At 36.6% G+C, this 27,160-nt stretch overlaps 2 pseudogenes; one reads left to right on the plus strand and one right to left on the minus strand.

Annotated features, from left to right (window-relative positions):
- The first annotated feature begins 2,477 nt into the window (after positions 1 to 2,477).
- On the plus strand, positions 2,478 to 12,138 carry LOC143655394 (methylmalonate-semialdehyde/malonate-semialdehyde dehydrogenase [acylating], mitochondrial pseudogene; annotated as a pseudogene).
- A 4,823-nt stretch (positions 12,139 to 16,961) lies between these two features.
- Positions 16,962 to 17,895, minus strand: LOC143655037 (olfactory receptor 4F15-like; annotated as a pseudogene).
- Between the last annotated feature and the right edge of the window lie 9,265 nt (positions 17,896 to 27,160).

Consider the following 27,160-nt stretch of genomic DNA (forward strand, 5'->3'; position numbering starts at 1 on the left):
CACAATGAATATGCATGCAGGGAATTTATCAGAGAGTTCAACATTTGCCTTATAAGCACCTCCAATCATTTATTGCATCAAATACACTTTCTCTAAATTAGCCCCAGCCTGCCTTTTATCGTGGTGTCCTATTTACCCACAGCAATGAAAAGAAAAACAAGACACAATCCTCTGCACATCCACAACATTACTTCCAACCAGGTCCTCCAAGGCAGTCACGTTTCATTCATGGATTATGAAATCAATTTAGTGGTTTTGTGCTCCCAAGTTTTTAACAGAAAAGAAAAGAAAGGGAAAGTAAAAAAATAAAATATAATAAAATTTCCTAAACATAGGTATTATAAGAAACTTTATTTCAGATACATAAGTTTGCAAGCAAGGGAGAGGAGAGATATACTATATTCCTGAATATAGGTCGCTGTCAAAAAATGTGAAAGCCACTGCTCTTAGTGACTCCCCCTTGCCATTTAGCCACTCTCCTCTCACACTCCATGGCTGAATCTTTCTGACAAACACCCAAAAGTTTATCAGGACATGAACTTGTATAGTAGGCATTGTATAATAACTAAAACAGAGCAATTTAAAAGGGACAGCAGTAAAGGAAGGTTAGAAAGAAATAGAGCAGGGAATGAAAGAGATGAGTGGGAAAAGAAGGGAATAGAACAGAGCAAGGAAGAGAAGAAATCATGGAAGAGGAGCAGTAAAGAGAAAGAAAACCTTCCTAGTCCAGAGACCATTGAGCTATTGAGTGAGAAGGAAAATGGAAGAAAGGGGTAATGAAAATTTAATAGGTTTGAATAGTATGATGCAAACTGTATTAGCTAGGGTTCTCTAGAGAAACAGAATCAACAGGAAATATCCATAAACATAAAATTTATAAAATGTCTCATGTAACTGTAGGAATGTAGAGGCCAAGGTCTGTAGGGCAAGCTGCAAACAGGCAATTCCTATGAAAGTCTTCAATGAACTCTCAGGAGAGGCTGGCTGGACAACTATGAGAATGAAAGAGTCCAAAATCCATAGGACAGGCTGTGAAGCTGGCAGCTCTGATGAAGAGTCTGGATGGACCCCACAGGAGAGGCTCGCTGGCTGAAGCAGGAAGAGTGACTGTCTCTTCTGAATTCTCCTTAAAAGCCTTCCAGTGATTAGATTAAGCACCACTCGTTGCAGAAGAAACTCCCCTTAGCTGATTACAAATGCAGTCAGCTGTGGGTGCACCCAACCTAATCATGACTGAAATCCATGAAATGTCCTGAGATCAACAGACAGGCTGGAGCTTGCCCAACCAGACAACCAGGCTCCACCACCTGACCAAGTTGACACATGAACCTGACCATGACACAGAACATGGAGAAGCATCGTGTTTCCCACTTCTTACTTTGTATTCCAAGAACAGCTCACACCCCCGTTGACTACAGTGTGTAAGCTCTCAAAGATTCTTCCCTCCTTACATGCCCAGATTGAAAATGTGGTGGGGACCAATAGCTGTTTTCGGTGAGGAAATACAGTTCAAATCTCCCTTAGCAAATGTCCCATTGATTACTGACAGGAATTTCTATTTATGACACAGACTCTTATTAAAAGAGACTTCTCCCTGTGAGAAGATCTTAAAGAAGGCCTGTCCACTTTTGCATTTCAAATAATTGCTTCATATAAATGGTATTCCCTAGGAATTGAGACTCAGATTTATTATAATCTTTGCTTTGTAAATACTCTATATGAAACCCCTTCTCTGTTTTCAGGAGTGAATGTGACTCACTTCTAAATGAATGGCAAAATAAGACTCTTTATTAACATGAATTAACAAATAAAGATAGGGGAAAGAGAAGCTTCTCTCTGACTTTGACCAACAACAATGGAACTCCAGTAGTCAAGGAAAAGACTTCAAAAGGCAGTCAGTCACTTAAGAGATCTTCCCATAGCTTACTAGCTGTCTGCATACTCTTCTCATTACTACCTTCATTTCTTGATTCCTGAATGTATAAATCATAGGATTCAGGAAAGGAGTGAGAACTGCATCAAAAAAGACCAGAAACTTATTCAATGATATGGAAGGAGATGACCATGTATAAAAGAATATCAAAGGACCAAAAAATGAAACTATCACAGTGGTATGAGCTGAAAGTGTAGACAGCCTTGGATGAACCAGCTGAAGAGAGTTTCTGAACACTGAAAATGATGACAATATAGGAAATGAGCAATATGAAGAAGGAACCCACAGAGATGAATCCGCTATTGGTTGTGATCATAAACTCCAGTTGGTAGGTGTCAGTACAGTCAAGTTTGATTAACCAAGGGAGGTCACAGTAAAAGCTGTCCAACACATTAGGGCCACAAAAGGGTAGTTTATTACAAAAGCCAATTGAACCAAAGAATGAATAAGGCCAACCACCCAAGAAATCACTAAAATGAAAATGCATATCTGTGGGCTCATGATGGTCAGATAGTGGAGGTGTTTACAGATGGCCACATATAACATGGATGAAGAAGATCTGAGTGATGCAGCCTCCAAAGGAAATGACTTTGCACTTTCTAAAAAGGTCAAAAAACATCTTAGGAAATGCAACAGAAGAAACACCCAAGTCAATCAGGGAGAGGTTGGCCAACAGAAAGTACATGGGGGAGTGTAAGTGAGGGTCAGAAGTCACTGTGAGCAGAATGAGGGAGTTTCCCACCATGATTGCCACATAAAACATGGAGGAGAACACAAAGAGGAAAAGTTGCATTTCCAGTGAATTGGTGAGTCCCAGTAATACAAACTCTGACACCACAGAATGATTTACTCCATCCATTGGCTTTGTTACCAGGGCTGCCTGAAGGAAGAGAATGGGAAAAATATATAAATTATGGCAATGACACTTATGAATATCTTTTCTATAAATGACTAAGAAGGAGAAGCCAAATTTTGAGAGCCCATTACCATTTAAGAATTATAGCTGAACTTATATGTTCACAGCCTCTGAAATTGTGCTCACATCAATAAGTTAGTGACTGTCATGTGCAGCTGCTTCAGTTTGTATTTTACAAAAGAATCATTACCTGAAGAAGTAGATACTAAAAACAAAAGACAAAATACCTGGACCCTCACCACACATGATTTGGTATGCACTACCTGAGAGTAATCTGCACATGATCTCAAAATTTTAAAAGGTTGAAGAGCATCAGAGTGCATGGAAAAAGATTTTATTCAAAACTCTGCATGAGTGTTCATAATATCTTGTTTTTACTTGCATTATTTATAGAATCATAACACAGTTTACCCACTGACAGACTGACCTTGTGTAAGTTACCTATACTTTTTGAGCTTCAGTTTATCTATGAAACTGCAACTAGTAAAATAAATTGTAAAATAAATTGTGTTTTAATTATAAGTCTACATTAATATTCAGTTGATGTTAATTCTGCTTCACTTTCTTTTAGATGCACAAAATAGCACTGAATATATGAGATTAAATTAATGAATAATAAGAAAATGTGGAGGTACTGGCCAACAGAAAGCATCAAAATTCTGTTTCAGAAAAGATATTCCAATAATGAATTATGGTTAACTCCTCCTATAAATGCATACACTTTTAATGATATAAATTAAAACCATCTTATACAAATTAAATTAATTTTATCTTAAAAAGCTATATATTTCTTAATTGTATATACCACAAATTAATGTTTTTAAGTTTTCCACCCAACCAGACTGCAAGCCCCATAAAGTTTGGGACTATACCTGTCTTATTCAGTAACACATCCTAAAAGTTTGAATCACTCTGGTTGCATAATAGGGATAAATAAGTGTTAGCTGAAAGGATGAATTCAATTTTCATCTGCTTTAGATTAGAAACTGACCAAGTCCAAAAACATCAAGTCAATAGAACTCAGGAAAAAGGAAAAATTTGTCTGAAAGGAGGACCAAAAGTAGGAAAATGACTAAAATGAAGTATCCTAAATCTATTCAAGAAGAATGAAATCAATGAGATCAACTTTGGGTCCTACTGGTAAACTCAAGATCTCCAATTCAGTTAAATCTCTACTTATTACACAAGAGTAAAAACATATGTGAATACATTAAATAAATTGACCAAAACCAGACGTTTACTTCATGTTAGAGCTTAGACTAGAACACAGATTCACTGACTCCAAGATCAATAGCCTCACCAAATCCCTACTTTACCTCAGTCAACCATGGCTCCCTGAAAATTCAGCCTGAAGAAAAACATGTGATAGTGTGATGACAGAAATTGTTCATGAAAGATGAATGCTTTGAATAGCTGATGACTGCCACAAATCAATATACTAGTGACAAGTACCTCAGCCTATGTGATGATAATCATCTCTGACAACTGTCTGTCAACAAATGAACATAGCTCAGTGTCCTGGGAAACTTTGCCTTTGTTAAAACACTTATTCTTATACTAATTGTTCAAGAAAATACTCCACAATATATTGATATTGATCATCAATCTCAATGTAGATGCAGGAACTCCAGACTTAATCTAGGGTTTCATATGAAAGATTTTCATGTGTGGCTGTACATTCATTGATTTCATTTCTCAGGGAGTATGAAAATAGCAAACAAGATCTAATAGAAACTATTTCTATTATTTTGAAATGTTTCATTGCATAATGAAATGAGTTTAGGCTTCAGTATCTGAAAAACCACATTTCACATATCACATCCAGTCACCTAAAAACTCTGACATTGTGTAACATGTATTTCATTTCTGTGCCCTTTCTTTCTTCTATCTGCAATATGGAAATAATTCATGCCGTTTAATTCACCTGCCATGTATCTGTTCCATTCTCTTCTCACTGACCCTGAATTTATCAGCTCTCACAAGCAAAGCCTCACCGGAATACTCACCTACATTTTTTCTGTTCCCACAGTTATTCAACAGTGATCAAAACAAACCGATCATAGTGCCAATGGTTTAATTGGTTCTTTTTGCTTCCAGATGAACAGCAAACTCCTAACAGAACATTCAAAGCCCTTTTAAATGTAGTTCTTTCCAATCTCATTTCTCCTACTTTTTTTCTTTCATCTTATTATGCAACATGATCATATGAATAATTCTCCAACCTGCCTTTGGGAACAGATGTAATCACAGGCTCTGCTGAATTCAAAACATGACAAAGCTGTTGGCCTTTTTCAAGTATCTGTAACATAACTCTAGAAACAGTGTAGTTCTAGATAAAAATCATAGGCAGGTGGGCCATGGTGGCTCAGCAGACAGAGTTCTCGCCTGCCATGCTGGAAACCTGGGTTCAATTGCTGGTGCCTGCCCATGATAAAAAGAAAAAGAAAAAGAAAAATCAATTAGTCTTTTCCAAATGTCAATTGTCTCACTATTATCCAATTGTACTACTCAATTCCTAACTCCAGACATTATCTAAAATGCAGAAAGAAAACATCCATGCCAGTTAGGATGTGATTTATGTACACAGCATTCCTAGCAAAGAATTCTACCTGACACTAAATCTATTCCTACTGCTAAATTTACATCCATAATTCCATTTTACCTGTTAAAGAGAAGAACATATTCACAGAGACCATGATTTGCTTGTATTCTCTAAAACAAAATGCCATATAAAATATTGTCATTGGAGGAAATGAAAATAATTGACAGCTCTAGGAGACAGTGACCAAATGATAACTGCAAAGACATGAGTTTACAAGGAGCTCATGGGTCAAGGGATTTTTGCCTCTAGGGATATAACTGTTTTGATCAGAGCAACCAATGTTTCTGCAAACTTATAATAAGACACTAGGGAGGAAAAAGGAAGAGTGAAACATTTTCTGCTTAATATCTTTGTGCTGTTTTGTTGGGTATTTTACAAATATTTGTTATTGCCCAATAAAAGAAATCTCTGAAAATGGATAAATATTAACTCAAATAACTTCACTCTAAACGTGTTGAGTATCCCTAGGAAAACAAAGTGCATAATTTTTTTTTTGCATGGGCAGGCACCCGGATCTCCAGCATGGTGGGCAAGAATTCTACCTGCTCAGCCACCATGCTGAGCCCTTGCCTAGTTTTTATATACTTTAAACATTGGAAGCATGTACACATATGTTTCATATTTAAACAAGCATATATTGAGTAATTATGGACGTGCACAAAGACTTACCAGTACAGAAATCCATCCCAGTGAATAGGACTTAAAGCTGGAACATCTAGTAACTGATGACATATTATGCTACCCAAATACACTGAAATTTTTTGCAACCACTAAAAATCATTCTTAAACTTTATACAGTTAAAAGACAACCATAGTTCGATTCTCAGTGCCTGCCCATGCAAAAAAAAGAAAAAGAAAAAAAAGAGACAACCATAATATATTCTTGAGTGAAACAGTGGATAGTTAAGCACCATAGGTAATATGTTACCAGATATATACATATCTAGACAAATAGACAATAAATCTTTTTCCATAAGTATGGTAAGACAGTTGGATTACCAGTTAAGAAAACAAAGATTTTTTTTTCTCTAATCTTTGTACACTTGTATCAGTTAGCATCCTGCCAGGGCAAGAGATGGCACATTCAACTAGATAACCTAAGTAGAGCTTAATAAAGGGAATCTTGATGAAGCAATGTGTTAAAAAACAAAGAATGTTACAATACACCAGGCTTGGAAGAGCAGAAGCAGACATTACTTTTCTTAGGACTAATTGGGCAAGTTCAGAGTAGATTAAAGCCTAGAAATAAAGAGCTTTGTAGAAAGGGCCACTCACAAAAACCACAGCCAGCCCACTGAGATCCTGCAGAGAAGGAATAAATGCAAACGACGAGATCTCAGTCACCACCCTCCCTCATTTGGATCTCTTGCTAGCATTCCACATTGTTTAAACCAATCAGAAAACCCAGGACAAGGAGGCTGTTATCTCATTCAGGTCAGGCTCCCAAAACACAAAGTAGGGTGCAGAAGGATTGAGAGTAGAACAAATGGAAGCTCTCCCTTTAATCTCTGCATCCACTCTTAACTTTTATCCAGGGGATGAATGGAGCAAGACGTTGTATTCAGAGTAAATGACTCTGAACATCATAGAAGAATGATTAGTTATTGCATCATTGTAGAGGGATCAAAACCAAAATGTTATCCACCACTGGTGTTCTTCATATGAATTACCTAGGGGGAAAAAAGGAAGAAAAATAAATGAGTAATTAATATAAAATATGGCTAGTAAAATCCTTGTTTCTATAGCAGTTGTTGAGGCCAATCTGGAGCCTGTGCTCCTCCTTCTAGACCATATTCAGGGTCCTCCTAGGAACTTCTTTTGAAACATCACCTAGTCCACAATCCTAGGTTTCAAGGGTTTTTGTGTGTGAATACAGATATAAATATAAATATTTTGCATATATATATAGCTATCATATTTTTATCAATATAGAGAGATAGAATATGCTTTCTTAAGAATTTGCTAGCTTGATGGATAACTTTCAAATATTTCAACATATGACTTGTGGGATTCATTTTTTACTCTTGTCCCAGGCCCCCAGTTTTGAGGGACAGGCCCTGTTCTACATGCTGGTTCATTAACTTGAGTTGCGCAGAGTGATCAGAGGACAATCTCAATTATACTCTTTAGTGAAAACCTTCTTCTTGGAACACTAAGACCTGTAACCTTCGAAACCTAATTTCACTGTAATTGGAAGAAAAAAATTACTCTACAGATTATGTGGGTCTGATAGAGTGACTTTCTCCACCTTGGATTCATGCATCCTGACTATGAGAAAGATGACACATACCTTGACCACATGTTTAAGGTATGTACTGCATTAGAACAGTATTCCAAAATTTCAACATGTTTCTCTCCCAGTTGGTACAAAAACTAGGCATTAAACAGGTTATTCCACCACTCTATCAATTCAGTTGTTTCTGAATGAATGTATTAGTAAATTTGGTGGATTCTTATGGGTGTAAGCCCATTGTCACTGTTCATTTCCTACAAAAATGTGTCCAGTGACATTGTTGTCTATGGTAACCATAGTAATACAGAAGGCTGAGGAGGGATTTTATAACCACGTAAATGGTGGGGCTGGCAGAAGCACTAGAAAGATAACTCAGTTCCCAGAATATATGTATAACTATGAAGATAAGTTTCTACCCCCTGCAAAGAACACTGGCTTAAATCTATGTGATCTGCCACAAGGTGGATAGTTAGTCCACTCAGTGTACGGCGACCTATAGTACTACACAGGGGGTAAGTCATTCACCTTTGCTTTGGCAGATTGGGCAATCAGCAAAGATGGTAAGCAGATAAGCACTAGTGAGAAGATATTCATGTTGTTCATTCTATGCAGAGATTTAATCTGTGCTGCCATGTCCTTATTTCATAGACCTATTAAGCATTACTAGGAAAGTTTGGAAAGGCTACTGACTAATATTCAAAGGGACAAGTCAGCTTGCCCCTATGCTGTGAATAATCTCTAATACACTTCTACTTTGGGGCATGCATATCTTCATTCTCTGAGTCTTTTCTGAAAATCCAGCTACGTACCTCTCCCCAGAACTCCATGTCATAATTCTACAGTCTTGTTCTTTCTTAGCCCCAACCAACCAGCCAAGCCCATCAGCCTTGCTTAGCAATTAGTGTAAACCAGGACCTCTGGCAATTTGTCCTTCCAAAGGAAGTATTCACTGACAGGTATTACCTGAAATACTTCCCTTTAGAAGAGTTCCCTTTCACCATTATCTTTCACAGTAATCTCTACATAGGATTTATAATGCAGTACAAATCTACTCCCAGCTCGTGCCAGGATAACATGATAATCTGTTCATAATCTAGATCCATCTTTTCTCTTTCTTTGTTAATTGTCCATAAAAATTCCCCATGTGGGAAGAGAGAGTGGTGGGGAAACAATAGGGAAAAAAGGAAGTCTGCACCACCTTGATACAGCTACTTTTACTTTTCAAACTGGTTAATAGCCTTTTCTTATTCCACACCCAACTCAAGACTGGCAGTGTTATGAATTATCCAATTACCAGGCTGGAGGAACACACAGAAGTTTGGCATATGTTGCCTGCAAATTGCAAAGAAATTCATGTAGGATTGAGATTCATCCTCTGTTAAGGGCATTTTAAGATACAGCAACTTTAAAAGGTTTATCTTCAAATACTCCCAAAACACTTAGTGACTTCACTGATGTATTAAGCCCCTGAAATTTTCAACAGTCACGTTATACCATCTGGCACACCTGTGTCTTAAGCATCTAAGATACCTAACTATTCTAGCTCACCCGGTCTAATTAGCATAATTTCACCAGCATAACAGACCAACATGATATTCCATGTGATAGTAAAACCTGCAACATCCCTTCTGAAAAAAAGATTAGAGAGATTATAAATTTGGGTCAAAAGTTTGGTTTCTTAGGAACCAGACACCAGGAGGGAGATCAGCTCACAGGAAATTTATTAAGGAAAGCTGTCAGGAACAACACTAGTGAGGGGTAGAGAATTTAGCAGTATTTCACAGAAGGAAAATTTGGCAGCAGTATATTTATAAGTCTTCACCAAATCCTGCAAAGAGTTCTAAATCTGAGGTGAGCATTTATATTCTTGTCAAATTGGAGTGTTGACCAACCATTGTGTGCAAACTACCACAGGAAGGGGACAAGGTGTAGAGGAGCCAGCTAGTTCCCTTTAGCCAATTCCCAAAGACATCTAACTAATAAGAAATGTCAGAACAACCCTCACAGCAACTGAGGGAATAAATTTTTATGAACTGAAGAGGGGATCTCCCTGGCACAGCATGGCATAAATGAATCCACTCCCTAAGCCACTTACGACTATTTGCTTTATTAGAGTTCTGGGAGCAGCTCCTTCAGGACTCTAGTGTGCCTCTTATCCTGGGAAAAACCTTACAAAAGGAAACTTAATAGGATGAAATGCAACCACTTCTCCTAAAATGGGCATTGAGAGCACAAGTAGCACTCATGTCCCAACTCTAGTATATATTCTAGATTCCTGAATCACCAATTCCACTGTCCTAAGTGGCTCACCTATTAAGGGAATCTAGACCCTCATCCATGAGCACTACAAGCCCCATTTTTCTATTCTCTTCTCAGGAAATGGCTGTCATGCTTGGCCATTTACCATCAAAATTGGTATACATTGTTCCTACCTGTTGTGCAAACCTGGACTTCTAGCCCCAGTGCTAACAGTTGCTGGGATGGAAGCTCTACTTTACCAGTAATAATGTTCCTCCTAGACCCGTGTATACTACCTAATGAGAAGCAGTGTCATTTAAGAGTTGTTGATTTAGTATATATATACTACATCCTGGAAAATGGCTCCCCAAACTCAAGATGTCTTCTTCAAGCTGGTGCTTTAGCTACATCTGCAACAAATTACTCCATTGCTCATTTAGGCCAGCAGCTTCTATATGGTGCTGCAGGTGATAGAACCAGTAGATCCAATGATCATGTTCCCTCTCTCCTCATTGCTTTAAAGTGTGCCTGTGATATGACATGACATTTTGTGAGTGTTCTGAGAATCTGCTATTCACGTTGTTGGGAAAGGATATAACCCACCCTAAATACTATGAGAGAGCTAAACATTTGACACCTATCACAGATAAGATTTGGAAAAGTTTTTTAGTCAAATATACTCACAGCCAAGAGAAGGAGAAGCCACATACCAGGCAAGTATATCCCATGGTTGCAGAGAGAAACATCAAGGTTGCAGGCTCTGTAATGACAAGAAGGCTGCCTGTACCTTGGTTTCCAATAGAGGATATATTTGGTTTGTATGAATGATTTCATGGGTTGGCAAGCTCAAGACTGAGTATAGTGGAATACTGAATGTCTGGATGATAAGGGAACTAAATGGATTGTGAACTTTTCCCACCAGGTGGGAGACCTTCTATGGAAAGATCAGAGGTAAGACTCTGGGACCTCAGGAGCTCAAATATATCAAGGAAATGCTTTAATATTTTGCATTTTAACTTCAGGCTTTACAATAAAGTGGGATGCCATATTGATTTATGATGTTCTGCAAATCTTCAAGATGACCCAGACCTTTTAAAACTTACTATGGAGTAGAGGAACAAGGAGGTGGAGAAGAGGTCCAGATTACAGGGGTGGGGGTACTGCTGCAGCTGTGTGGTCCCATGTCTTTTGGGTTTCTACCAACCAATATCTTGTATCTTCCTTCTCTTCCCCTTCATTGACAAGTGTAGAATTCTTCATTGATGGGAAATTTCTTGAATCTAAAAGTGATAAACAGATTGATACCAAAGACCCAGTCACCAATGAGGTAATTGCTCAAGTCCCTCAGACCACCAAGGATGAAATGGATGTAGCCTATAAATGTGCTTTACTCACATGGGCAGGCACTTCACTATTAAGCTGTCAGCAGGTCTTGCTCCACTATCAACAATTTATTAAAGAACACTTGAAAGAAATTACCAGGTTAATCATGTTGGAATAAGGGAAAAACCCTGACTGAGGAAGGAGATATAGTTCAAGGCCTTCAGGTGGTTGAACATGCCTGTAGGGAAACATCCTTCAGGATGGGAGAAACCACAGAATCCATCACCAAAGACATGGACATTTATTCCTTCCATCAACCACTGGGAGTGTGTGCAAGCATTGAACCATTCCATTTTCCTGCCATAATCCCCTTTTGGATGTTTCCTGTAACCCTGATGTGTAGAAATACCTGCCTAATGAAACCATCAGAGTGAGTGCCTAGAGCAACTATGCTTCTTGCTAAATTGCTGCAGGACTCTGGTGCACCAGATGGAACATGGAACATCATCCATTGACAACATGGAACTGTAAATGTTATGTGTAATCACCCAGACATGAAAGTGTCAGGATTGTGGGATCCAAGCATGCAGAAGATTACATCTTCGAGAGGAGGTCAAGAATGACCAGAGAGTTCAAGCTAACATGAGAGCCAAGATCAATGGAGTGGTCATGCCAGATGCTGATAAGGAAAACACCTTGAACCAACTGGTTGTGGTAGCATTTGGAACAGCTAGTCAAAGAAGCAAAGCTCTTTCAATAGCGATTTTCTTGTGGGGGATACCAAGAAATGGCTTCCAGAACTCATGGAGTTTGCCAAAAACCTGAGTGCAAACCCAGAAGACGAGCCTGGACCTGATCTTGATCCTCTGATAACCCTCCCAGTTAAAGAGTGAGTCTGTAATCTGATAGTGGAACAAGGGAGGAGATTCCATCCTCATTGATGGGTGAAAAATTAAAGTCAAAACCATGAAAAATGGAACTCTGTTGGACCAACCATCATCTCAATTGTCAAGTAAAATAGGGCCTGTGACAAAAAAATGATGTTTGGTCCAGTTTTTATAGTCCTTGAAAAAAAACATTGGCAAACATCAAGATCATAAATGAAAAGCCATACAGAAGCCATTAGAATCATCAATGGAGCTATGGCTCAGACATATTCCCCTTAATTGATTTCAGACAATGTAAGAGAAAGATAAATTTGTGGAGTCTGTTCTATTCAACTGATGTTGCCATCATGTGACATTAGTGATAAATTGTTGAAATGAGAACTCCAGCTAGAAGGACTGGCTATCCTCTCAGGAGATGCACTTTGATAAAAGTTATCTAGGCCCCAGGAAGATCCTCTTGGTCCCTCCTCAGTTCTCAGAGGACCACCTGGGCCCAGTCACCTAAGCTAATGGAATTCAGCCACTAATGTGTAAAGATACCACATAAAGTACATGCAAGCAGTTAGAAGAAGAAGGAGGAGGAGGAGAATCTCATGAGAGAGAGAGGAGAATCTTATCTGAGAGGAGAGAAGAATGCTTCACTCAGGACTTGTCTAGTCTCTGGGATTCTCCTGCACTCCTATTCAGGTTTTGGTACTGTCCTGCCTGGTGATGTAACTATATCTCATTTTTAACAACCTTTTAATTACTTTCTTAATAAATTCTATTTTTATATTACTAAAGTCTGTGTTGTCCGTGAATCATAATCTCTAAATTAAATGGCCACAAGCATCACATTGCCCTTTGTGCAACAGATAGATGGGCATAAAGGTTCCAATTCCAGTGCCTTTGCCAATATTCTCATTCATAAGCTCTCAATCTTCCTTCAGGGAAGGTACCCATTTCTATGGCAAATAGAGCATTCAATTCTACACTCAGTTATTGTCCAACACTTCCCAGTGGAAATAATAAGCTGTTACTCTTCTCACCTGCTGAGTCTTGCCTACAAAGAGCCATTAGGAACAAGTTTATTCCAGACTCAGTCCATCATGAGGAATCTCCCTTTATTGCTGACCAACTTCACTTGCCAAGTTTGCTCAGATAATTAACACTTCCCTGTGACTGCAATCCTTGTAACTCAGATCTCTTTCAGGACCATTCCCCCTGCAAAGTTGCTAATAGGGAGACTCCTAGTAAAACTTGCAAACCAAATTTTCACTCGCTCTTCATACCTTCTGTTTTTGAGGCAACTGCTGTAACTGTGAAATGCTTATCTGGAATAGGAGCTTAGATCTGTTTTTAAAGAATTTTACAATTTTAAAAGAATTTAAAGTAGTCTCCCCTTTTCTGAAGACTGGAAAGAGGGGAGGGTTAGTGAATATAAGGAAGAATTCTTGGATGGGGATAAAGGATAGAAACAATTCACAGTTGGTTGGACTTCAAACACAGCTCTACATAGTTGCTGATGAGGGAGAGCCCTCTGCAAGTTTTACCAGGGCTCTAATTTATCCCACACTACACAAACAACAATCCATTTCTTTTTTTCCCAAAGTTGTGACAACCGGAACTTTCTTTTCTAAAGAATTCTACTTTGTTGGCATAAAGATTCATGAGCATTTTTTAATTTTAGCATTGTCAGCATTTTCAGCTCCTTCAAATCATCACTTCTCAAGGATTCCTCAGAGTGCATTGGGTAAATCAACTTTTTTATTACGTGTGCCAAGAGTAAAGTTTTGGGGTTTGCTTCAGCAATCATTAATTAATGCTTCAGCCATTAACTAAGACTTCAAATATGAAAATTTTAGCCCAGAAATCAAGGGGTGTTCCAATCATGTAAGTGGTCAAGACTCTTGCCTTAAGCAATCTAACTTGATATTACTTGCCTTACCATAATTTTATATATTCTTTCCTCTTTTTTTGCATTTCTTATTAATGATACTTTTAATTTTAAAAATCTTTAATTTAGAGTAATTGGTAGGGGGCTAAGAAATTTCAAAGCTTTTCATGACATAAAATAGTAAAAAAAATGTTGACAGATTCTACAGCTACCAATAATTCAACTGTCCTTATACTTTTCATTTCTTTGAGATATCTAAATCATAGGACAGAATAGAAATTGATGTCTTAGATAGAATGGGTCCTTTCCTTTTTTGAAAAAGAAAAAGCAGTGAGCTAGGAGAAGGCCGATGGCTCTGATAGAGTAATGTCTGTTCCTCAGGCAGAGGCATAAGCATAAATAATTCATATTTCTGCTTTCTGATTACTACTTTGAATAGTGCTAACCTACAAATTGGGGTTTTTGAGGAAATAAAAATGATGAAAAAATTTTAAAATAGTTGTATATTCTCTGAAATTCAGGCTTAATACAATCATCTGCTAGAGAGAATTCAGAATCTTAGATCACTTAAAGTGACTGGAAATTTAAAAATGGCCTTAAAAATGGCCTTTTCTTTTTTTATTTAATCTTTCTTTAGGTGTGGTAATAAAAATTTATATTTTGGAAACTGAATGTCCCTTGTTTTATCTCTGTCACAGTAGGAATCTGGTAGTGATATTTAATCCAATTTAACGGTTACAGAATGGGTTGAATTAAAGATAATATTTTCTAAATTCCAAACTGAATTAAATGTAATCAGAGAGAATCTTAAGTTTCTCTTACATCTAAGGAAATGGATCCTTGGATTCAGTGAACTTAAGTGAGTCAGCTATGACTAGGATTTTATGTATTAGCTAACTCCTACATGCCCCATGTAAGCAAAAAGGACATAACAATACTTCAGGACTCTAGATGTCAGTGTCAGCTCAGAGTCTATGTCCAACTGTCCATAAAATGTTGCAATATGTGTTTTCTCCTGGTATGTGATTATGCAAATAAATGACCACATGTACCTTTGGGAAAGAACTGAGATAATCATTACCTGTATATTACTGAATAATATCATAAATGTATTTTACTGCACAGACCTTCCTCCTGGAATTTTTATTAAGCAGCCTTTGTAAATAGAACATCCTCCAGGCCCTACTAGTGGGAAATAATTGGGGGTTGGGTAGACAGGTTATACATGAAAAAACCTTCCAAATATCTCCTAGAGCCTCCTCTATTATATATCACAAAATTCTGGCACTTCAACTTCCTTGATAATAGACAGTATATTGTAAGCATATAGTGTGTTGTCTGTAGTGTGTACACAGTAAATATTTGTAAAGTTTTTGACCCATAAATGTAAGACCTTGGTAGTAATGTGGTCAACCAAAGGAGTGGTCCACACATAGAAGTTACTTCCATGTGAAGGACATTTCTGATACTTTTACTTCCAGAGATGCAGTAGAGTGTAGGGGATAAGAAGAGGTCCTGGATGCAAACTGCCAGACTCTTGGTCCAGGTTCACGTCTTAATAAACCTTGAGCATATTTAATATCTCTGTGACTCAGATTCCTCCTCAATAAGGTGGAGGAAATAAGATTATTTTCTTCAAAAGATTCAAGGTAAAGTTCTTAGAAAAATACTGGCATATAAGATGCACTACATGAGTGCTATCTGCTACTACCTGCCTAGGGCAGAAATGATGAGAGACGATCATCATTCCTTAGGAAATGGAGGTTCATTTCTCTTCTTTAGTAACAATGATAATAACAAACTGCACAATCTGGAGAAAGCGAAATTTCATACATCTTTTCAAAATATTTCACTTTCTATTAGCTGAAATACTTGAAAATTATTCCTTCAGTAAATAGGCACAAAGATCTAAGTATGACTTGGGCAGAGAAGCACAATGAGCCAATCCCATTTGTTTCCCATAAAAAATGGAAACCATCAATTGTAAGCATTTGGAGAATATCATACTTATAAAATAAAATGCAATTTGCTTAGTAATTTTTTTTTCATAAGTAAAGGATTCAGTAAGAAATTCAGCTTTGGTAAGATCTAAACAAGAAATGAATGCTGGCGGTTGAAATCAGGGAAGGATTTAGATATGATAAAAAGAAGCATAAATGCTAATGATCATTTAAATGGGTGGGGGCAGAATGTAATGAGAACTATAGAGATCTCTTCAAATAGAGTCAAAATTGGCCTTAAGGAAAAAGCTGAAGTGTAGAATATGAGCAGAAATTCAGAATGCAAAATTGATTACTTGGAGAAAGGGCAAACAGAGACATGGTTTTGGGGGCCAGAGTCTCTCCAGTGATTTTATGATTGTGTGCCCTTGGGAAATTATAGTCACCCATCAATTCTGAGAGTGTAACATGAGGGAATTAAAGTAAATTATATTGATGAACAATTCTAGTTTTAGATTGTAGAATTAGAACATAGGATTAACAGTTTGCCATAATCTCTCTGAGAAATTTCATAAATAGACAAAATACGTAGAGACTCCTGCCATAGAAAGCAAACAGACATGGTGCAAAATAATTAAGATCAATGTAGTAAATTAAAATCAAGTAGGTAGAAACATATTAAGGGCAATGTGAATACAAAGTCTGCCTACAAATAGAATAAAATATATAGAGAAAAGATAAACTATTATTTGCTCAATTACATGGCACTCTCTTAGACTTGAAACATTCAAAGTGGTAGCTTATGAGAATATAGGGTTAGGCTCATAACTCTTTGATTTACTGAGGGTCAAAATAACATCCCTTCTAATTTAATGGCAAAATATCATAATTTAATAGATAGTAGATTTCTAGCATATAGTATGGCCCATATTTCCCAGAAATTTCAATAATGTCTTTTTTTGCAAACAGCATGAGGGAGAATCTATAGTTCCATGTCTTCATCATGGATCCATTTACAAAATCTTTCTGTAATGCACAAGGTGACTACCCAGTCTCTTCATTGCCACTTTCATCTCTTTGTTCCTGAAGGTGTAGATGACTGGATTCAGTACAGGAATGATAAAAGCATCAAAAATAGCAAGATACTTATCCAGGTGTGATGTGGGAGAAGGCCATGTGTAGAAAAATATCAGTGGCCCAAAGAACAAAACCACCACAGTTATATGAGCTGATAAGGTAGAAAGGGCCTTGGATGAACCACCAGAAGAATGTTTATGAACAGTGGACAGAATGAAGACGTAAGAAATGACCAGTAGGACAAAGGAGCCCACTGAAATGAGCCCACTATTGACGGTCACCATGAACTCCAGTTCTTGGGTGTCTATGCAGGCAAGTCTGAGGAGCCGTGGAAGGTCACAGTAAAAACTGTCCAATACATTAGGGCCACAAAAAGGCAAATCTACCACAAACAATTGAACCATTGAGTGGGAAATGCCAATAATCCAGGAAGTAACTAAAAAGAATAGACACACTCTTGGACTCATGATGGTAAGGTAGTGGAGGGGTTTGCATATGGCCACATATCTGTCAAAGGCCATGAATATGAGCAGCACCATCTCAGTGCCCCCAACAGTATGATTGAAGAAGATCTGAGTAATACATCCCCAAAAGGAAATGGTTTTGTTTCTTGAGAATATCACATATCATCTTAGGGGCAGTGATTGAACAAAATAGCATATCAGTGATGGAGAGGTTAGCCAGGAGGAAATACATAGGAGAGTGCAGATGAGCATCCAAGGTTACAGTGAACACAATGACAAGGTTTCCCATCATGCTTGCAAAGTAGAGCAAAAAGGAGAAAGCAAAAAGGAGAAGTTGGATCTCCCATGAATTGGTAAGTCCCAGGAACACGAACTCTGATACTACAGAGTGATTTGTCCCATCCATTGCTTCAGACCCAGACCGTTTTTCATGTAAGTTAAAAGAGGAAAGAAAATGAGAAAGAATTACCTTGGCAAGTACCAGTGTTCAAGAAAGAGAGATGCCAGTCTGTGAAAACGATTATATATTAACATTTCAAAAGGTCAAATAACTTTCACCACATGCACAATGGACTTCAACTTTGAGGGGTCAGTTATTTTCCATACAGCATTATAGTTTTAAAATTGCTACTATTCTATTAGTATTTGCCTAGGGTTGATGGGGATAGGGGTATTGGGTAGTGATTACCAAATGGTAATGTGTTTCTTTGGGGGGTGATGAAAATGTTCTAAACCTGACCATTGTGAAAGATGCACAACCCTTTTATACTAAAATCATGAAAATGGATAAATGGAATGGTATATGAATTGTATCCTAATAAAGTTATTATAACAAGAAAATGTACCACAATTAAATTATTCTATCACTTTAACTATTTCTCTCCTGTTTTTACCTAATGTTACATGCATATTTCTTATTTTCTACTGCACAGTGCATTATGCTTGGTTGGAATAGATGGTCATCTTCAAATACTTCTTTGATGGTGATTACATATGAATGGATGTGATTTCAGCCATTCACATGAACCTACTCACAATTACTCATGTTCAGCATACAAATTTCAATGCTTCTACTCCATAAACCATTGCTCAGTTAGAATCTGATTTTTCATTTCTTCCTTCAACTTCCAACATTTCTTTTATTCTATTCTCCAACCTATAAGAGCCAATTCACAAAAAAACCAAACTCATACCTCATTTGTGAAATGTCCCAAATCTGCCTGAGTCTCTACATTCTTAATACACTATTTATTTTACTCTGCCTCTCATGGTTATTTAATGCTCATCTTTCCAATTAAAATGTGGGTCCTTGGAAGCAAGAATCACGTCTGGCTCATATGAGTAGCCCCTGCCACATTCACAATCATCAATAATGACTAACAATAGTGTTCCACACATGTTGAATGAAGGAAGAAATTAATGGAAATGAAGAATGACACTAGAGTCAAAAGATTGTGTTTGTTTTTATGTACTTGTATATATTCAGTAAAGCTTATATTAATATTATGTTCTGTGATGCCAATAAGGAATTATCACAAAATCCAAAGTCTTACTCCTTTATTGTTAACCACACAAAGTAACAATCACACATGCCAATTGTCAGATAAAGACTCTGGGGTCTCAATTTTTTGAAATAGTCAAGAAAGTGTTAGTTAGCATGTTTCATAATGAGAGAAAACACTTCAATTTATGACCAATTATCCACACACTCAAAAAAAATCTCAATTTGTTACAGCAATGTGGTATGAGCAGAAATAACTAACCTCCTCTTCAAATAAAGATATATACTCCTTTCACCCCAAATTTATGGGCTCTGTCATATAAAGGCAGTCTTGATTTTTTCAAAATGCTTTTGTAATGGATGAAAGAGTGACAGAATTAAAATATTGCCTGAAAAGAGAAAGTACAGACAGTGGTTTGCACGTGGAGAGAGGACAACAATTGAGCAGAAAAATAAAGTCCAGAAAGGGAACTAAAAGACAATAGGCAGTTCTCAGCATGCAGAGGTAAGGCAAGATCACCATTCCTCAGGGATAAAAAGAATGCTAGAGACAAACCATCAGGAGTCCGCTGTTCAAAGAGATGTTACTAATTTTGTGGAATAGCCATGGTTTTCCAGTGAAATAATTTATAAGGAAGAGATACAGGAAGTGACCCATTCATTACTAAAAAGATCATTGGTGGCCGATTTTTATAATGTAACCAAGAACATCTGATTCCCAGTGAAAGCTTTAGGAATTAAATAGCTTTTGGAATGGTTTCTTACTGCTGCTACAACAAATTATTCAAAACAGTGGCTTAAAACAACACAAATGTGTTATCTTACAGTTCTGGAAGTGAGAAGACTAAAATGGGTCTTATGGGCTTAAATCAACGTGAGAGCCAAACTGTGAATGGCTGCATTTCTTGCCTTGTAGCCCCTTCCTCCATCTTCTGCCCGTTATCTCATTTCCTCCCCATTATCTCATTTCCTCTCTGACATCAACCCCCCTGCTTTTTTCTTATTAGACCCCTTGTAATAACTTTGGGCCAACCCAGATCATCCTGGAAAATCTTTTCTCAAATACTTAATCACTTCTGCAAAGTTTCTTTTACCATGTAGGGTAATATATCCATAAGTTTCAGGGATTTGGACAGGAACATCTTTGAAGGGTCATTATTCTGTATACTGAAGTTCTTTCATGTGCACTTGTATTTTAGGGGAAAAATAAAATCTTAAAACTAAGCTGTGAATCTGATAGAGGGAACTTCAGACAGCCTGTCAGAAAGGTGGAAGGGATATGGAGGAGGGAGGGATAGACAGAACCTCCTAATGTCATTCCCAGCAGTGCACACAATTGGCTTCTGATGTCAGCAACATGTAGGACCAAGCTTAGATAAATTCTGTATGTGAATAATAAAAAGGAAACTATGACAATCAGCTAACCAATATATTCTTAGACAAGTAGCTATACCAAGTATATAACTGAAACTCAGTCGTTCTCCGGATGATTTTTTTCATTCATACAATAAATATTTTTGAGTGTCCAGAAAGCCAAATCTAGTCTGATGTTGTGTATATATTATTGACATGAATTAACACCTTTGTGAAATCTATATTGATGACTGAAAATGCAATTTTGGTTTGTTACATACAGATCTTTCTCTTCCATAAAGGGTAACAAGACTTGAGGGAATTCTAATGCATCAAATACCTTGGGAGTCTCAACCACTCTGCTTGCTTCTAGTTCATGTTCCAACTTAAGGAAGCCTCTCCTCAATGTACTGATTTCTTCCATTTTCTGAATTCTTGTAATCATAGCTTTTATTATTCTATTTAATTTTTCAGTTGTTTTCTATTAAACATGCATTGATTTTATTGTCCCACATATAATATTAAATGTTCAGGGGGCACATTTCATGGATCTTTGTGCTGATTGTAAAGAAACTGAAAATTAATGCTGGGTGGAATATTTTTTTGGCTTATTCACTCATTCATACAAAATATACTTATAAAGATTCTATAAAGTGCCTGCTAGTGTGTTAAGCTTGGAGATAACAAAAAGCTGGAAATAGAACAGATGTCAATCTTGGAAGAGCCCATAATCTAGGATGAATTCCATATATGCATGTTGAATAACTTAATGAAATAAAAAAGTAAATGTACATATGTGTGAGAGGGGGCTCCTAATGAGAGTTACAAAAACCATTATATGATTTATAAAAAAGATACATGTCATCAACTCTGAACTATCAAAACTTTAAGAATGAGCAGAAAAGCGAGGCAAAAAGATTACTTTCTGAACATTAAGAGAGAAAAATGTTTCTATAAAAAAGCTTTTTAAGACTTCCTAGAAATATAAACAACATTGTGAGAATATACTATGAAATGTGAACAATAGTGGTTCTTCTTCAAATTCAAAGAGCAGGAAAAAAGACAAATCAGATTAACAAAGAAAACGTGGTAAACATGACTAGTAATGAATTTTTGAGGAAGAAAATTATAAAAATTAGAATACAATTTATTGCATCACTCAGAAAAAAAGATGTATGAGATTTTGCATAAAAAACAGATGAATGAGATTCTGTGTAAATAAAATATATATACAAAGAGCCTAGGCAGAACACAAGGTAGATGTAAAGAAAAGTAAGTTAAATACATTTTTTTCAACAGGAAGGAAATTCATAGAAAGATGAGTAAAAGGAAGACAATGGGAAATTAAAACATCAAATGTAGCAGGAGAACATGATGCCAGTCAGATATGAAACAAAAAAAGGAAAATCATGATAAAAGAGAAGAGGTGGTAGCAATACATAATATTAAAATTCCCTGTGCTCTAAAATATTTTCTCCTTGGACCCAGGATTTGAGTCACTTTTTTTAAGTTAATGACTGCATGTCCTAGTTTTCTTACATTGCTAAGGAAAGGTCCTCACTTAGGCTATAATAAGCAAACAAGACATCAGATGGCTTTCCTTAGTTCAGATCTTATGCATATAGGAAATGACAGTTTCAATGTTAAAGGAATACGTGCTCCATTTTAACCTCTCATTACCCAAGGAAGATGAGCTTTCGTAGGTTACTGCAATAGACAGGTTATCAGCAGATAAGCTCTATATAGGAAATGGGAAAACCACAGGAATGAAAGCTGGAACTGAGAAAAAAAGGAGAAATGGGGACAAAGACAAAATGCACCTGCTTTATAAATCCTTAAAGAACAGATAAAGGGAAAGTAAAACAAATAGCAAATATCAGTAGGTCGGGAGACTTACCAAACTCCTGTTTTCAAGACTTTGCATTTCTTGAGTATCCATCTAACAACTCTAAGCAATAGTCCTTGAATGCCTTCAAGAGGGAGACAGAGGTAATGGATGTTTGGTTAATCTGAAACATCACAGATCATCCGTGGAAATAGTATGTGCTCTGTTAAACCATTGCCAATAGGGGTATTCTGTTTTGACTTCCCTGACATTTTACGAGTTATTGCTCTCAAGAACTATAATGACATGACATGAATTTTAGTAACATTTATTTAGATTACTTAAATCATTATGATATATGACAAATACAGGCTCTTCAGCAATTTCAGGGAATCATTTCAGTGTCTTGACCCATGTGGAACTGGATGTGGGCAACCTCTTAGAAGAGAGTCAGTCATTTTACATTTTATGAATTTTTGAAAAGACAGAGATGCTCATTATGTCCAATTAATAAATAATCATTGAGTTGGAAGTTATTAAAAATATTTTTGACCCAGTTTCCTCCTTCTGTTTTTCTATCTATCACATGTCAATTCTTCCTTATTTACAAGGTTTGAAAATTCATTTCCTTCCTTGGTTCCTGTTTTTTTGTTGTTTACATAATAGTCTAAAGGTCTTCCTTATGAACAGAAAATCTCTCATCCTTTTCAATAACCTCATGTCTACTTAATTCTGTTTCTGTGGATATAAAAAAGTTGTCGAAAACTCTCTCATGTAAATGTTTAATATCCTTGAAGTGAGTAAAAACAAATAAAGATCATTCATTTCTACATTCTAGTTTTAATTACCTTAATTCCTTCAGTCATTTCTCATAGGATTCATCATCTACCCTTTTATCTCTGTACCTCTTATCTAAACACTCCCATTTTAACCCCAAGCATCTCATTGTAGTGTTATAGAAAAAATTCTAATACTGGTTTTGAAAATAAATACAAGAACAGGAAGTTTGATTGTTGGCCATTAAAATTCCATTTCATACTTTTTTCCTCCATTCCTCCATACTAATATTACTGTTATTACATTAATTTAGTTTGGTGTGGTTTGGATTCCTGGATATTTGTCTTCTAAGCAAGGCTTCAATCATTTTCTTATGAATCTTGGTTCTATGAAATTGGACTTTTGTTTTATAAAACTTGAATCTATGAAATTGGGCTTTGTTTTATAAAACTGCATTATCACTAGTACCTATCATTATAGCTTGGATTTTCTCTAAAGATGGAAGTAAAACAGGCAAGAAGTTTGTAATGAAGACAACAAGCATATTGTCTTTACTCTCAGTGCTAATAAATCTCCTTAATGACCCCTGGATACAGTTAACAACTTAATTTACATACTAGTCCTGACATAAACCATGGCAGCATGCAGACTCCAGAATCTGCAACAGGCCTTCAATTGTACCTTTGGATCCCCAAGACATTTCCATGTGCTTTTGAAAACTTAGACTTATTTCTCATTCCCCATAACCAGAATAATTGATATTTATTCTCCTGTTGAGCTCAGTAGCTTCCCCACTACCCACACCTCACTTCTTCCTGCCTGTAGGGCAAAGCTTAGCTGATATGTGCAAAAAGCCAACAATTACCCATGTCTTCCTTGTCACTGAATTTTATCTAGTTTAATATCTTCTTCCTGTTGTGAATTTCATCCCCAACTTTTTCCCTGCACTTATTTAGAGACAATTATTTCAAGCACACAGAGGTATATAAAATGTTTCTATAAATAGAAAAAATATCCAATTAAGTGCACTGGAGAATAGTGGCCAAATAATGCTATAGTGACCTGGGACTTCCAAATTATATTTAACTAGTCAAGGAAATTATCTCCTAGAAATATATTTGGTGTGGTCAAAACCACAAAGGAAATATGCTGATAATGGGTTATATAAGGGGAGAATGACACTGAAATTAAAAAAATAAAAATAGAGTGGGCAGAGTTCTTGCCTGCCATGCAGGAGACCAGGGTTTGATTTCCAGTGCCTGCCCATGGAAAAAAAGTAATCTCTGCCATTTGTTTATGATTTATACTTTTATCATGATGGATGAAAGTGTCCTTGCATTATTTGACAATATTTGCTTTTCAAGAAATTACTGCCAGTAACTGAAACATTCTTATAAATATCAGTTTTCTCTATATAAACAAAGAAGACTTTGAAAGAATAAGCAGCAAAAATATCTAACTAAAAAATAGCCATAGTGTGTGGCCTTAATAAACAACAAACACCAGATTCTAAGCACTTGCTTGAAGTTAAATTTGTCTGACATATATTTGTTTCTTAAAAGCAATTTATAGAGTTTCCTGCAATCAAAGGAGCCTGACATATAGTTGTTAAACTTAATCAAATAATCCAGTTGTCAACTAACATTGTCCTTTCCTGGGCCTGTTGTTTGGAGGCATGGATAATGTTTTATGTGGATACAACTCAAAATATTAAGAGGAAGCAATGAGATTTTCTTCCGTCCATTTTATGTCGATGCCAAGGGCAGAGGTAGTCATATTCCTTAGTGCATGCAGCATCAGTTTACAAAGTTCCCCTCTTTGTTTTACTCATTTCTTTTTATCTCCATCCTCCATTCCCATTCCCTTTACAACATACTCAACCATCCTAATGAAAGCAATGTGTTTCTGTAGTTGTATGTGTTATTGTAAAGGAAGTATTATTGCTTTGTATGTGTGCACATAAAAGTTTTCTAATATATCTAATTCTATTCCTTGTTTTAACTTGGTTCCTGCTGCTATTATTTCTAAATACTGCATGGGGGTGCACGGTGGGTATGCACCAATTTTTGCCTGCCCACTTACTTTATGAAGGACTCCAGGTTACCTCCAAGTTTTTCAGGGCCTCATAATAAGATTGTTCAAAAGTTGGATGAACCTACTCCCAGCTTCCTCCAACCCCCATCCAAATAATGCTATTATCCAGCTGGAACACACTATGAACATAGCAGTTGTTACAATAATGAAATTCTCATACATTCATTAATACATAGCCACATCACAAGTCTCTTGAGGTTCCATCTACCACCAAATCTCTTGTCTGAGAACTCATTATGAATCAGTTACTAAAATGTTAATGCTTGAAAAAAATGGGGTTCTTGAGGGAGCCCTACTCTAGCTCTGATATCAGCATCTATTCAGGTGAGTTGGTACCTATATCATGCAGTTGTTTCATACTTTGAAAATCACACCTGCCCTTTATCAGAAGCAGCCCTGCAAAGAAAACAATCGTATGTCTCCTTATATATCAGCATACACTGAATTTGACTGAGTCCTGCTAGGCTGCTCTCAGAAATGTTTGTAAACAAACCTTCCAGCACCAAAAATTTCTATATGCTCTTGCTTTTTCCAATACCTGACATTGTCCTGCTATTTAATTTCTCTCACTGTAATTGATTTGAAGTGATGCCTCATTGTTGTTTTAATTTTTATTTCTATAATACCTAAAAAATTTCAGCATCTCTTTGTGTATTTAGTACACTTAGGAACTTTCTATTCTATAAATTATAATCTTTGCTCCATTTTTCATTTCCATTTTTCATATTGATTTCTATATTCTGGATCAATTTTCCTTGTCAATTTTCCCATTGCAAATATCTTCACCAAATCTAATATTTATTCTAATAGAAAAAACTTGCACTTAAGAGATCTTTCATGCCCCTAGGTAACAAAGAAATGCTCCTATTTTCTGCTATTTATTGTTTTCTTTTCACTTTTGCATTAAAGATCCCTCTAGAATTCACTTAAATACATAGTAGTCATTCAGTTTTGTGTGTCTGGATAGTGAGCCACTCATACCATTTATTTACAATTCATCCTTTTCTCACAATTTATGATGTTACATTAAATCTATATTGATTCTACTTAATACATGGTCTAATGTGTTCTCTCTATTTGTACCATTTCTCCGTTTGTCTATTCTTGTTACATCACATTGTTTTCTTACTATTGTTTTCAAATTCTTAATGCCGAGTAAAGTCCTTCAATCCTCAAACATTTCCTCAAATTTGACTTAACTATTGCAGATATTAGTTTTCCATATAAATTTTATAGTATGTTTATTGCTGCACATCAAAAAATATTCACTAGAGTTTACTGGAATTACACTGAATTTTTATATAAATCTGGGAATAATTGATAGCCATATAATGCTAGGCATGGAATTGGTTTCTAAAGATACACCAATTAAAAAGTGTTAAGCACTTTCTCTAGTCACGGCCTTTACAATATTTCACTAAAAATAACATTAAAAAGACATGTTATACCTGCTTTCTGAAGTCCTTGGTTCAGTCCCTGCACTGATCAAGATGGTGGAGCATGGCACTTCAGGGCTGTATCCCCACACAGAGACTTAGAATACTCAAGAAGAACAGGCAGAAATATGTTTCCAAAAGTTCCAGATAACAGTTAAAGGGATGTTGTAACACGGTAAGCACTGAATCAGGAAAAATGCTACTAAAAACAGGTGGTTCTTGTGACATCCTGGCTGGCCTCTTCCCTATCTCTTGGCATGCTCAGAACAGAGCCCACAAGCATTCCCAGTGCAGAACTCTTGTCCAAAATCTAGAAGGAGCAGAATAACTCACCTGCATATATTTGTGGTATGTGTGGCCCACTATGTCTGTGATGCCTGAGGGACACACCATTCTAGAACTTGCCTTACATGTAGCCCTTCTTCAAAATGCCATGGGAGAGTAGTAAAGTCATGCAGCCTCAGACAAGATACTGCTAGCTCTTAGGACATACAGTCTAGTACCTGATACCAAGAGAAAATGATTTTTTATGAAAGAGAGGACATTTGTAACCATGTAAACAGAGAAATTCCTAGGGCCACATGTACATTCCAAGACAAGGCACAAGTGCAAAAAGGATCAGGGAAGCTCTTATGCTTTGACCTGTAGCTTTTCTCTAAAGTCATTGTATGGATACCCTCTGAAT

Source organism: Tamandua tetradactyla, chromosome 14 (assembly GCF_023851605.1).
Source record: "Tamandua tetradactyla isolate mTamTet1 chromosome 14, mTamTet1.pri, whole genome shotgun sequence".
Taxonomy (NCBI): domain Eukaryota; kingdom Metazoa; phylum Chordata; class Mammalia; order Pilosa; family Myrmecophagidae; genus Tamandua; species Tamandua tetradactyla.